Source organism: Lycium ferocissimum, chromosome 4 (assembly GCF_029784015.1).
Source record: "Lycium ferocissimum isolate CSIRO_LF1 chromosome 4, AGI_CSIRO_Lferr_CH_V1, whole genome shotgun sequence".
Lineage (NCBI taxonomy): Eukaryota > Viridiplantae > Streptophyta > Magnoliopsida > Solanales > Solanaceae > Lycium > Lycium ferocissimum.
The window spans coordinates 20,730,919-20,745,999 of NC_081345.1; positions in this window are offsets into that span (position 1 = coordinate 20,730,919).

Here is a 15,081-nt window from a genome sequence, read left to right on the forward strand (position 1 = left end):
AACTAAGCCCCGGGTTGACTAAATTCTTAACAAGTAAGGAATTTTGTTAGAAGCTTACCAAAGACTTGAGAAACCAAGGCTATTGTTTTGGAAATCTGGACAAGATTACTTATGATGAACTTAGAGGAAATTTAATGACTTTTGAGAAGAATCACATCAATAGGCATCAAAGGGAAGAAAAGAAAAAGGTATCGCATTCAAAACTCAAGTTGAAGAAATTGATGATGACTTTAAAGAAGAAGAACTTGCAATGATATCCAGATATGTGGTCGAAGCAATGAGAAGGTCAAGAAATAAACAGAAGTGGAAATTCAAATTTTCGAAAAGGAAAAACTTCCACTGATCAACAAAGGAATGATGGGAAATGCTATGAATGTGGAAAGTATGGCAACATTGCATCTAAATGTCCTGAGTCAAAAAGAGACTGCTCTAAAAATTATCGAAGTAAAAGTGGCCTAAAGCAATCGGAGTGAAGATGAAATTTCAAAAATAAAGATGAAGGAGGTAACATATTTGTTTCATGGCATTTGGTGAAACAAGTAAGGTAAGATCTTATCCCTGGTATAAATGTTATGAAACTCAATAACTGTTAGATCAAACATTAGAAGATTTAAATAGAGTTTTTGATGAATATAGAAATTTACAAACAGAAAAGAAAGACGGGGAAATTAAATTAGGAGTATGTGAAATTGAATGAGATCTTCTTCAAGAAGAAGTTCATGATTTGCAACTACAACTTAATAGTTTGAACAAATCTACCAGTCATAGTTCGGTCAGGTCTAACCTACCACTTGTAGCCACAAGTCAATTGGAAAAAAGCCTATCAGTGACAAAACAACCTTTGGTAATAATACAAATTAAATGGTAAGTCAAACTATCGTATTTAGAGACGGCACTGCCGACTAGATCCTCAAGTACAAGTAAAGTCTAGAAGAAATAATTCTTCCATGCATAAGTCGACTAACCATTCAGTCACTGAAGAACACTTTTCTAAGAATGTTTTTGTTGGTAAAATCATTGTCAAACATTTCTGCAGTAGATTTAGATTATCAATTTTGCTTATTTGGTTTAGGTATGGTGACCCAAAAATGATTATAAAAAAGCTAACCCTCAAGGACCCAAGAAAGCTTGGGTACCTAAAAGAAAGTAATAACATTGTTTTGCAGGAAGATCACAAGGAGAAATCAAAGGGAAAATGGGATCTAGATAGTGCGTGTTCAAATCACATGACAGGCGGCAAAAGTTTGTTCAAATCAATCACAAACTTTGATAGAGGATTAGTAACCTTTGGAGATAATTCCACTAGAACCGTTACTGGTATTGGAACTATTGCCTTTAATAACTCTTGTGATATTACTAATGTTTATCTTGTGAAGGGACTCAAGTACAATCTTTGAGTATAAGTCAACTATGTGACTCAGACCTAGAGGTAAGATTTAGGAAAACAGGATGTATCATAGAAGACACTATTGATAAAGAAATTCTTCCTGGAAGTAGACACAAGAATGTATATGTACTAGACTTTGTAAAAAGTCCAGTTGGACGTATATGTTTGGCCTATATGGGGGAAGATCCTTGGTATGGCACAAGAAACTTGGGCATACAAGTATGCGATTAATTGAAAAACTTGCAAAGCATGACTTGGTGTTGGGACTGCCTAAATTAAACTATTCAAAGGACCACGTCTGCGATGCGTGTCAAAAAGGTAAGCAAACTAGAAACTCTTTTAATTCTAAGAATATTGTGTCTACATCTAAACCTCTACAGCTACTTCACATGGATCTTGTTGGTCCAACTAAAACTGCTAGTATTGGAGGTAAAAGGTATGCTTTTGTCATAGTTGATGATTATTTTTGTTTTACTTGGGTTATATTTCCGGCTCACAAAGACAATACTTTAAAGAATTTTAAGTTTTTTTGTGAGAGCGTACAACGTGAAAAAGGCTACTACATCACTTCTATTACTACATCACTTCTATTAGAAGTGATCATGAAGGAGAATTTGAAAACAAGGCATTTGAGGATTTATGCAATTAACAAAGTTACGCACATAATTTCTCCTCCCCAAGATCTCCTCAACAAAATGGTGTCGTTGAACGAAAGAATAGGACTCTGCAAGACATGGTCAGAACCCTGATTGTGGAACATGACCTCTGCACATCACTTTTGGGCAGAAGCCGTAAGTACAGCCTGCCATGATCTTAACAGGTGTCTAGTCAGGCCTATACTAAAGAAGACTCCATATGAATTATGGAGTGGTAAAAGGCCAACCATTAGCTATTTTCATCAATTCTAATGTAAATGTTTTGTGCACAACAATGGTAAGGATAACATTGGTAAGTTTGATCCACGAATGCTAAAGGTTTATTCCTAAGTTATTCTACTAATAGTAGGTCCTATAGCGTTTTCAATAAACGTACATTATCTGTTGAAGAATCTATCCATGTAATATTTGATGATACTAATTGCCTGGTCGAGAAAGATAAATTTGCAGATAAAGAAGACAGTCAACTGCCAACTACTGTAATCACTCCATCCTCCGAACAAAACAAAGAAATAGAGTCGACTGCTCCAACGAATAAGTCAACTGACCTAACAGTTGGACCAGTACCAAATGAATGGAGAAGCCAACCTAATTATCCAAAGAAATTTGTGATTAGCAACATCAATGAAGGAATGAAAACTAGGGCAGCCAACAAAAAAAATGCAAATCTGGCCCTCATCTCACAACTTGAGCCAAAAGGGATTATGAAGCACTAAAAGATGATCACTGGATCAAAGCCATGAGGGAAGAACTAGATCAATTTGAAAAGAACAAAGTATGGGATTTAATTCCTAAGCCTAAAAACTCCTCAATCATAGGAACAAAATGGGTGTTCAGAAACAAGTTAAATGAGGATGGCAAAGTAGGAAGAAACAAAGCTAAACTGGTGGCTCAAGGATACTCCCAACAAGAGGGAGTCGACTATGATGAGACTTGTGCTCCATCAGCACGGTTAGAATCTATTCGAATTTTACTTGCTTATGAATCCTTCAAAAAATTTAAACTTTTTCAAATGGATGTTAAAAGTGCCTTTCTAAATGGTTTCATTGATGAAGAAGTGTTTGTAAAACATCCTCCAAGTTTTGAGAATCCTGAATATCCATATCACATTTTAAAACTCACTAAGGCCTTATACGGTCTCAAACAAGCTCCTAGAGCTTGGTATGATCGTCTAAGTTCCTTTTTAATAGTATGGATTTTTCAGAGGAAAAATTGATACAACACTTTTTATTAAATGATCTTCATCAGGAAATCTTATTATTCAAATATATGTAGATGATATTATTTTTGGCAGTTCTAGCTCCTCCTTGTGTAAGGAATTTTCTGATCTTATGCAAAGTAAATTCAAAATGAGCATGATGGGAGAATTAACTTTCTTTCTTGGACTTGAATTCATCAATCCGACAAAGGGATATTCATCTGTCAAGCCAAATATGCAAAAGAACTTGTTCAAAAATTCGGAATGGCTGATTAAAAAATTCTAGGGACTCCAATAAGTCCTACTTGTACTCTTGAAAGGGATGAAGCAGGAAAACCTGTTGATAAAACTAAGTATCACGGTATGATTGCATCATTACTTTATTTAACAGCCAGTCGACGTATATTATGTTTAGTGTGTGCAGATGTGCTAGATTTCAATCAACTCCTAAAGAATCTCATCTCACAGTGAATAAAAGAATTATTCGATACCTTCATGGAACTTACAATTATGGTTTATGGTATCCTAACTCTAACAACTTCAAACTTGAAGGTTTTTCACATGCTGACTTTGCAGGTGACAAAGATGACAAAAAAAGTACTAGTGGAACATGTCAAGTTCTAGGAAAATCTCTAATTTCCTGGAACAGTAAGAAACAAGGATTTGTTTCTCTGTCCACCACTGAAGCAGAATACATTGCCATTGGGCAATGTGTGCTCAATTAATTTAGATGTCTCATCAATTAAGTGACTATGATGTGTTTTTTAAACCGGTTGAAATATTTTGTGATAATTCTAGTGCTATTTGCTTGTCTAAAAATCTTGTGCATCATTCTAGGGCTAAGCATATAGATATAAAACATTATTTTATTAGATATCATGTGCTTAAGGGACATGTTTCAATTTCTTTTGTAACCACTGATAATTAACTTGCTAATATTTTTATAAAATCATTGCTTGAAGATCGTTTTTGCACTCTCCGAAATCTCTAGGAATTATTTCAAATCCTTGTGAAATCTCAAATTGATTGCTTTTCATGTTTATTTTATTGTGTTCAGTAGATTCGTTTAGATATTTTTTTTTCCATTCTTACACGCATATTTTTGGTAATTATGTTCTCCATAGTTATAACTATTTTCTTTTCCCATCAGATCTATCACTGAGCTGTCATGACCCTTCCTTAGGTGCCTCCTCGTTTTTCTCCAACACGCTTCCCACTCCCCACTCCACCTTTATATCTTCTTGTTACGCACTTTTCTATCACTTTCAACCTCTTACCTTTTACACTCTTCCACCCATCTTCACTATGGCAAAATCCCCAAAATTTATTGCCATCACCACTCGCAAAACCACCATAAAAAAATCCAAAGGGAAAGCCTCTGCCCCTGTTCATGTGGACTCTGATATGTCTGAAAGTTCCTCTCACTCTGTTTCCTCACATTCTGTACAAAACTCCCTAGGTAAAAGGCCAATCGAAAACCTTGTTTGCATCGAGTCTAAGAAAAAGATCAAGTTTGAACTCGATAATATCTTTGACGAGAGGGACGATTTCGGGGGTCCCAAGAATATTGACTGTTTTCACTCCCTCAAAGGGAAATCTTTTGTGCATGGTAGGATTGTCGATTTACAGGTTCTCTGTAGTATCATCTGTGACATTCAACATGTGTTTGAGCTTCAAGGGTGGGCAAACATATTCTATCAGTCACCACTCGCGTCTATGAAAGTCTCATTCGCCTCTTTTATGCTAATCTTCGTTCTTCCAATTCTGATGAACTAGAAACTCTGGTCCTAGGTAAGCGTATTGTCGTAAATTGCTCTGATTTTGACTCTATCTTTCGCATCTCGTACTCTGGTTGTCACACCCCTTTTTTTCGCCCATGCGTTATAAACGAACAAAGATTTCATTATTAAAGAGTTTTTCCAATGAAAGTGATAGTTTTGAAAAGGGATTATTTTATTTTAACAGAGTCTCCACTTGGAATTGAGTTTTGATGCTCCAAGTCACCTTATGAATCTCTAATCAAAAGAAAATGACTCTTTTATTATGGTCCAAGAAAACAGAAGATCGGGTAAGGAATTTTATTGACCGGGGAGAAGGTGTTAGGCATTCTAGTCCCTGCGGTTCTAGCACGGTCACTTTATCGACTTATACTTAGCTTAAATCAATTTTGGATATATTATGTTTTCGAGCCTTAATTTTCTCGTATTTTTTATTGTTGAACTTTTATTAGCCTTAACCCGGATGCATAACTGCATTCCGGATCTTTTAAGTGTCTCAAAATAAGATGCGTAACCGCATTCTCAATTGAAACAAGATTAATTATTAAAACGAGTTTGGCCAAGGTGCGTAACCGCATCCTTGAGTTGTTTAAAGAGTCTCGAAATAAGATGCGTAACCGCATTCTTAATCGAAACAAACATCTTGAAACGTGCCTAAAGCTCATCTAGCGTTAAAAGCAATTATTTGTCTCTAAAATCCGAGACTTAATATCATTATTATTATTATATTTTTTCACTCTTTTGACAACGGGTTTTGAATAAATTCGCAACCCATCTCGCTTCCTTACAATTGGTTTTACCACTCTCTTTTTTATACTTGACAACAGGATTTGAAATTAGGACAAAAAACGTATATGTACATAGTAAGAGGGTATATTCACAGAACATGACGAAACTTTTCAGTTTACAAAATATATCAATAGTTTTCGTACAAAATCTATACTAATCAGGTAAATTAAAAAGCCGTGAATAAAACACAATAAATAAATTAGGCGTCAATCATGGATAACGTAAGGAAACTGATCTTCCCTTATTTTATCCACTTTTCTCTCCCCATTCAAAATTAAAAGATATTGTTCCTTGATTTTCTCCACCTTGATCTTCCCTTATTTTATCCACTTTTCTCTCTCCATTCAAATTAACATATATTGTTCCATGATTTTCTCCACCTTTTGCTCAAAAAGTCCATTCTAATTGGTAATTCTGGGTTGTATAAAATTTGTATAAAAATTATATTAAAATTGTATTATTCAAATATCTACAACAATATACATCTTAAAAACAAATTTCATAGAACTAATTATATAATATATATAACTTTAAAATTCAATTTTCATACAACTCAACATACAATTATAGTACAATTTTAATGTAATTTTGCTACATCTTCAAACATGGAGAAGGAATATATATATATATAATTGATACAAACCAGATTCCATACACATTTTAAGACTAATTTATATCGAAATTATTCGCATTTCGTACACATTGTGGCCACATATATCTCAAAAATGATATATATCATATTAATACAATTTCATACATATATTAGTTTTTAACATTTTTAAGAACTACAATATATATAATTTAATACAGATTTCATACGCACGGTGATCGTATATATCTCAAAACTATACAGACCAACTTTTATGTATATATTTAATACGCATGTCAATTATCAAAAGCTTTCTATTATTATACATAATCTATCAACATTTGAGAGAGAGAGAGAGAGAGAGAGAGAGAGAGAGAGAGAGAGAGAGATCTTTTTGAAAAGAAGAAGAATCTGATTGGTTAGTATCCTAAAATTAAGCTCATATTTAAAAATAAGATTTTATTCCTAAATAAAAGCCCAAAATCGTGGTTATTCCATTAAGCCCAAATATGCTATATTTTGTGATTTTATTGGTATGTTTTGTAAATAAGAAAAAGTATTCTTATGTTTTGTAATATAGAATCTTAAGTAGTAGTATTTGGTCATTTTCTCTTGAAATAATTCGCACCCCATCTTGCTCATCTCATACTAGAAATACTTAATCGGGCCTTCAAAGCAGTCTAGGCCTAACAAATAGTTTATCCTTAATCAAATGAACTCACGGCCCAATACCTCGTGAAGTCGTGATCAATACCATAGCTCAATTATGTGAGAAGAAAATGCTCGATAACATCAGTAAGGCATCCCGGACAACTTCAAAGAAAAGCAAATGACATAATTTGAACAACATAGGAAGATGTAAATTTAGAAATAATAAAAGGGATCATTAACGTTATTCCATTTAATGAGAAGTAATAATAATTCTAGTCATCACATGCAGATTCATTCACTCATGACTTTGGCATTTTTAATCATTAAAATTGCAAATCATATAAGTCAAATAAAAGTATTCCAAACCCAAATGAAATCACGTAAGTCAAATAAAAAGTATTCCAAACCAAAATGACCCATGGCTCAATTAATATTATCCTAGTCTAACATTAACATTTATAGTCGAGGTGCAAACCCATTTAATATCCGTACATTAATAATGGCCAAATTTGAACATACACATAGTAAAACCATTCAGCAATTAACATGAAATAAAACTGGAACAGGAATTTCAGTTTCTCAAGGAAACACAGGTTAGTTTAATGAAAGTAGGTTCATTCAAATATATAACCTAGAAAAATATAAGTAAAGAATGGACCTTTATATAAGAACTTTGAATTTACAAGTCTGGACGGAGCTGCTATTTGCACGAAAACCTCGACGGACGACCTCGACAGTCAAACGGAGCTCGAACCAAGAACTTCAAAACATGGACAGAACCTTTCGCCTTTTAGAAATCGACCAAACAACGGAAAAAACGATGGTTTTGGAGGCTGAAAGGGGTGGTATTTTAATGGTCTGTTTCATGGTTGAATTAAAAGGGTGAGCTTATGGGTTCTTTTACGTGGCTGAAAATGGTGAGTTTCATGACCAGTGAGTACCTTATTGTTTTTGACCTCCAAAATCGTGAATGTGATTGTGTGTCTATGCCATCCTTAATTTGTCCCTTTGAATGTAATCATTTTTGTTTCTTATGGGGAAGATGATTAGAGAAGAGGGGGTGTTTTTTTTTTCATTTCGTAGCTACTGCGACGCTGATCTTTTATCCTAACTGCTAGGTCTATTCGGCTGATTAGTAGTATCTCCCTTCGGATGATTGTGTGCTGGTGTAATATGCGGCTAATCTATGGTGTGGTCTCTATTGTGTTTTTGTCTAGGTAGAAAATTAGGTCTATGCTTCTATTTACGGTGTGCCACTTTTAGCTTAATCTTTCCAAAATATCCTTGGATATTCTTTTCTCCAAAATGGAATATGCCATGGATATGGATAGGGTGGAATTTTTCCATGTGGCGGGCTATCATTGGTTCAATTTTTTTTTCTTTTGATTAAATAAAAGCAACAAGATAAAATATTAATCAACTACTTTTAAATCAAAATATCAGAAAAACTTAAATCATTACACGAAGGAAAAATTTAAAAGGTAATTAACTAAAAAACTAGATTAAAAGAAGCTTTTTTTTGTTATTTTTCTTTCGTTAAAACACAAATCTTGTACTCTAAAAATAGTGAATATTTTTGTTCTTTTTTTCCCCATAAATAAACCTACTAAATAAAATAGAATAATCGACACATCAAAAAATTAAAATTAAAAGAAATATTTAGAGACTAGAAGGTGAAACACCCCGGGGAGGGTCAAAAATCACGTGTCTACACTGGTTACTCTGATTTGCCTAAAAATGCTTGGCTCTCTGATTTTGAAGTCTCTTTTGAACAAGCCAAAAAATGTATTGCTATTGACCCAACTGCTTCGCTTCCCTCTCAACTTGGTCCTAAAGATCTATCTTTTGATAGTCGAGTTATTGCCCACATTGTTGCTACAACCTTCCTTCCTCATGTGGTTCTCTTTCGACTCTCACTCAGCGCGACACTTTTCTTACCTACTGTATGATTATAAAATGCAAACTCAAGTTTTCATCTCTTATCATAAAAAATATGCTGGATTGTGCTTCTGATCCCTCGAGTCTTCCCCATGGTATGCTTATCACTCGCATACCCGAAGCCAAAAATATATGTCTGAATGACTTTCCCCCTTCTGAAGTTAAGCAGTGCTATGGTGCTAGGGCCTTTTTTAGTATGAACTATGTGCGCATCAATGACTCTAGTGTTCTAAAAAGTGAATCTGATACCTCTTTGATTCCTGATCCACCAAAATCTAAGCCGTCTTCATCCTCTACACCTACTGAATCCACCTTTTCCTGTGAAATTATGGCTAAGTTAGCTTTGTTAGACTCCAAAATTGACTCCTTTAGAAGTACTCTAACTTCAGTCCAAGTTAACATGGAAAAGGTCAAGGATGTCACCAAGGAAGTCGGTGCCGATGCTACTCGTCTTCACCTCAAATTGGACAAAACTATCCAAGAAGCAGGTAAGGTGGCCATGCAGATTCAGAACAGCACTGGGGAATTCACAGCAGTTGTCACATAAAAGTTTGAGGCTATAGAGGATACTATTGTGAAGACTCTTATCTGTTTCCTCAAATCCCGTGCTTCTTGACTACCCCTCTCTTTGTTGAATGTTTTGGATGACTGTAACTTTTAAACTATGCTTGTGTGTCTGGATTGCTATCCAGTTGATTGCTTGTGTCTTGATTGATATCCAGCTGACTGTTAGTTATCCTGTTCTGCCTATGTTGCCTATGTTATCTATATTGTCTACGTGTAGTTTGTTGTTCTTGTCTTTTTGTTGATGCCAAAAGGGGAGAAAATGGATGATGAAGTTAGGGGGAGCTACTTATTCAGGAGGAGCTCTAACAGGGAAGTTGACTACATTCATTAAATTGTCATCATAAAAAAAAGGGAGATTGTTAGTGTTTTAATGATGACTAAATTTAATGTGCAGGGTAAGCCCAAAGTCGACAAGGTCCACAAACACTGAGTAGCTGAGCAATCCACAAGGCCCATATACAAGAAGTTTTTATGACCAAAATATGCAGCAGCCCATATGCAAGAAGGATTTATGACCAAAATATGTAGCAACCCATCAGGAGAAGGGCTGTAACACTGCCTCGCAGCAAAGGAAAGAAGATATGATGTATATCTCATTCAATGCAGTCAATCCACGCAATTAAGGAAGCAAGTACTAATCAGACTCGGATAAGGGAAGAATATTGAGATCTGCATAATTAAAGGAAGTCTACGCAATCAATATTCAATCAAGGATGAAGATCTTCAACACTGCTAACGCATCTACATCGCTCAAGTAAAGAACATCACGAAGATTCAAGATATCAAGGAAGTATTAAAAGCTCTAACTTTATTCTTAGAAATAGGATCACTAATTCCTTTTTCCAAGGATCAAAACTCTTGGGTTGTCATCTCTGCGTGAAAAGCCTAACGACTACTTTGAAGGCTTTATAAGGCAGCTTCACATATGAAGAAAAACATTCGTCTCAACTTCTCAAGCTCTCTGCTTTACTTTTCACAAGCATTGTAATCCTGAGTGACTTATAGTGTAAACAAAAAAGAAAGGAGAGATATAGTATAGTTGGTGAGGCATTGTATCAAAAGATTAAGAGTGTTTGAGTGTAGACGTAGGAGCTCCATTCAAACAAACCATTATACCAAATCCACTTTTAAAAGAGCTGTACATAACACCCTTGCAACCCAAGGGGACTGTAGTAGGATTAATATTGAGTCCGAACTAGTATAAAATATCTGGTGTCAACTACTTTCTGCAATTTATTTTCTATTCTTATCCGTTACTTGATCGACTACCAATCCGAGACAAGTTCGACTGGCCCAACGAAAAATTACAATTCACAATCCCCCACACCCCCCCCCCCTCTCCAAACCCAAAATCACCCTTGCACTTTCATCTCTTTCCTCCATCTCTCATCTTCCTCTTTGGAATAACAAAGTCATTGTTGCAAATATACGAGTTAATATTTTTTCACATAAATTTAGTGACTTTCACAATAAATATTTATAATAAGTTCCCTCTTTAAATAATCCTAATAGGAGTATTTCAATACTTGTCCATTTTTGTAATTTAACACTCAAAAGTATTTTTTTTAAATATTGACTGAACATAATCTACGTATTAAATATTGAAAAATCACTTCTAAAGAGAACCGACCAAATACAAATTACCTTCCTTCAAAAATATTTTAATATGAAGTGCTTCCCAAAATAAGCCGTTCTAACAGTTTAAGTAAACATGCTCTAAGACTTACATGTGCTCCTTTTGTTGGTGTTTCACCTGCATGTCGACTACAAATATGCGACTTGTTAGACACACTTGAAAAAATATTTAATGTATAAAATATTTTCGTGAAGGAAAAGTGTCAAAAAAATCCGTTATAAGTTGGGGATCAAAATATGTATTAAGTCTAATAAAAAAAAAATTAGAGTAAAAAGAGAAAAAGAAAAAAGTATCTTATGCCCCCCACAACGACAAAAGTATTTAGCTCTTATATCTTTGCAGTAAAATCTCAATCTTGACGATGTCTATGTAACGACTAAGGTTTCAAGTTCATTATTTTGATATACTAAAAAAGGAGTCAGTTTTTTTTTTTTTATTTTTTTTTTTATTTTTTATCGTCTTTTAAGTTATAAAAATGGCTTAGTAAGATCAATTTTTTTTTTGTTTACATCAATAAAACTATTCATGTTTTACACATTTACCCTTCAAAATAATTCCTATAAGTGCTAGAAATTGACATATGCACACTTCAGGGACCATTTAAGAAAAAGAAAAAGTTACATGTCCAAACAGGCTCAGTTGAGCTCTTTTTTTTTCTTCTAAATTTCAAGAGTTCCATCCTTATGACGGATGAGTTAGGCATGATTCCGACTTGTTGAGCCCGATCACTACCCTGGGACGAATTGGGGTAATATTAAGGGGTTGTTTGGTTCATGAGATAGTGAGATATTTCATGATTAAGTTTATTAAAGGTATAACTAATTCCAGAATATATCTATACTTTCAACCAAACAAACTATAAATTTAACACATCCTATCTTAACTCGTCCAAATTCAGCCAATTTATTCATTTAATATCCCTAGGTAAAACCCACTTAGTCTTACGTGTCAAGTACTCCCTCCGTCTCAAATTATCTGTGGTGATTCTCTTTTATACATTCCTGAAGAAACATTAATTATGAGAGTTTTTAACTATTCTACCCTTTGTTGGTATTTATAAGAATCATAACATTGCAGCATAATTGAGGTGTTTGTAGTTTTCAATAATAAATTAACAATTACTGCTAAGGATAAAATAGGGGGGAAATAATTAATTCTATCTTAAACTTTCAAGAAAATAAATAATTTGAGATAACTATTTTTTAAAAACACGATAAATAATTTCAGACAGAGAAATTGATAGAAATCTTCTTACAATTTGGATAAATTGTGTAGGACATAAAATAAAATTTATGATTAAAGAAAGTATTTGTGAGGAACACTTTTCAGTCAGAACAGAGCATCTTTTTCAGCAAGTTATGACCGCGCCTTTAATCGCTCGTGTAAAATGTGCTCCATTAGTTGCTTTAATTCCTGACTTCACAGTCTCCATCTTTCTTTGTCTATTCTCATTTACGTCAATAATGCATGATGAAATGATGGTTTATTGATGTTTATATTATCAATGTAATTCTTATTTACAAAAAACAAAATAGAGGAAAGCTTTCCTCTTTCGACTAGCTTATAGAGAGTAAATAACTTCTTGCCCCTTTTAAATTTTTAGTTATGTTTTTATCTGGGGTGAAATAATTATTAGTGGAAGAATATTTTTGAACTATATGGCTAAAACGAAAATACTTGTGTGACAAAAATGATATGGACGACAAAATTATATTATCTCACCGCGATAGTTCAAAGGTATTTTTGCCCAATTTCTTATTAGACAATTCAGCTAAGATGATAACTTATATGATTCAATAATTTGTAGGTGGCTTGGTTCACTGATTAAATTATCTCAGGGTTACAGTCAGGGGCGTATCTAGCATGGTAAGTTGGGGTTCAATTGAACCTCTAACTTTGACACGGAGCGTAATTTTGTGTAAAAAATAATTAAAATTATAATAAATAGTAATAGATATGAACTCCTAACTTTAAAAATATATAATGAGTTCAATACTTAAAATCTTATTATTGAACTCCTAGAATTTAAATCCTAGATTCGCCTCTGCTTATAGTCCTGTGATTATAATACTTGGACTATTTATTCTACCTGGAGGTGGGAAAAAATAATTACAAGTTTGATGGGATAAGGTGAGATATCCAGGAGTAAACTTAGGATTAAATTTATAGTGTGTTTAATTGATGGCATAAATTTATCATATATAAATTTATCATATTTTTATGATAAATTTATGCTATCAATTAAACACAATATAAATTTACTTATAGACTTGATCCTAAAATATCTATTTTATCTCGCGTACCAAACAATTCCCAGATTAAAGAGAGATGAAATATCGGAAAAACATAGGATAAGCATAATAACTCGTTCAACTTATACTTTCCGGGATAGAATCATTTTCTCTTTTCTAATTTTCTTTTAATTAAAATTAAATAAAGTATTAATGTAATTGGACAGTCAACATCAACAAATGTTAGAATTGGTAGGACTCTAGAAACCACGAAGAGACATTGAGTAAACGGGGTTCAAAATGCCGCCTCCATCCTAAAAAGGTCAATCACTATTTATAAGTTAAACAATCTTGTAATTTTAGCAATTGGCTTTAAAATCAGTTTTAAATACATTTTAATTATGGAGTATTATAATTTATGTACTTTTAAATGTTATTTTATAAAAATTAAAATCAAGATACAAGTTCCCACACAAAATTAAATGTGTTACACTCATACTCCAAACCCATTAATTTCATTAGGCCGGAGAAATTATAAGAGTTGCGATCTTAGACAATACGTAGAATTTTGTAAATTTCTAATGAAAATTTAAATATCATAAGGAAATGAGGTTGCAATCATTTTCAACAATAATAAGTGCATAAATACTTACTATATCCTCAAAGCATCAGCTATAATATTACTTTTTCTTTTTATCCAATCCAAAGGAAACAAAGTTTCAACAAAGATAACTTGTTAAACAAAGATCACATTCAAATTAGTACAATCACGAATTGAAAAAAATTGAACTGTTTGGCTACGTATAGATATGTACATAATTTATGTCTCCGTGAAAAAGTTATTCATTATTCACATGATATGTTACATCAAACAAGACATTTGTCTCTTAATACGTAATTAATTACTTAATTGATAATTTACGTGTAATATGTCATATTACATCATTCTTTGTTAGTATGCTATCGTTTCAATTTATGTAATACAATTTTTTTTAAGTCTGTCTCAAAAGAATGTCATCTTTTCATAATTAGAAACACATCAACTTTAAAATTTTCCTTTTATCCTTAATAAAATACTTCTTCCGTCCCAAAGTAAGTATCACCTTAACAAAAAAAAAATATGTCCCAAAATAAGTATTATCTTAAAAATCAAGACAAATATTTTCAACTATGCCCGTAGTATTGAAAAAATTGTGCTCTTTAATATTACTCGATTCTCAAAAAAAAAAAATCTAATAAATAAAGATAGTTTAATAAATTCCGCTTTGTACTTATTGTTTTTTTAATGTGCATGATTTTTATTGAAGCGACACCTACTTTGGGACGGAGGAAGTATACAAGACCACTAAGGATTTTTCTGAAATGGATATGATTTTTTCACCGTTAATTAGAGATTTAAAATTCAAGCTTTAAGTATGAAAAGAAATCATGTGAAAACCAAAAATAATAGTAACACACAAGATATATGTCTCTGAATTATGTACATATCACTTAATAATAATTTAATCCCTCCATTTCATTTTAGCCCTTGTTATGGGGCACTCCCTCTAAGAAATACCGATTATTTATAAGGAGTTTGTTTTAGGTAATAAATTATGTTTTGAAAATCCAAATTTTACTATTTTTAATTTATATAGTTATTTAATAATAATGATAATATT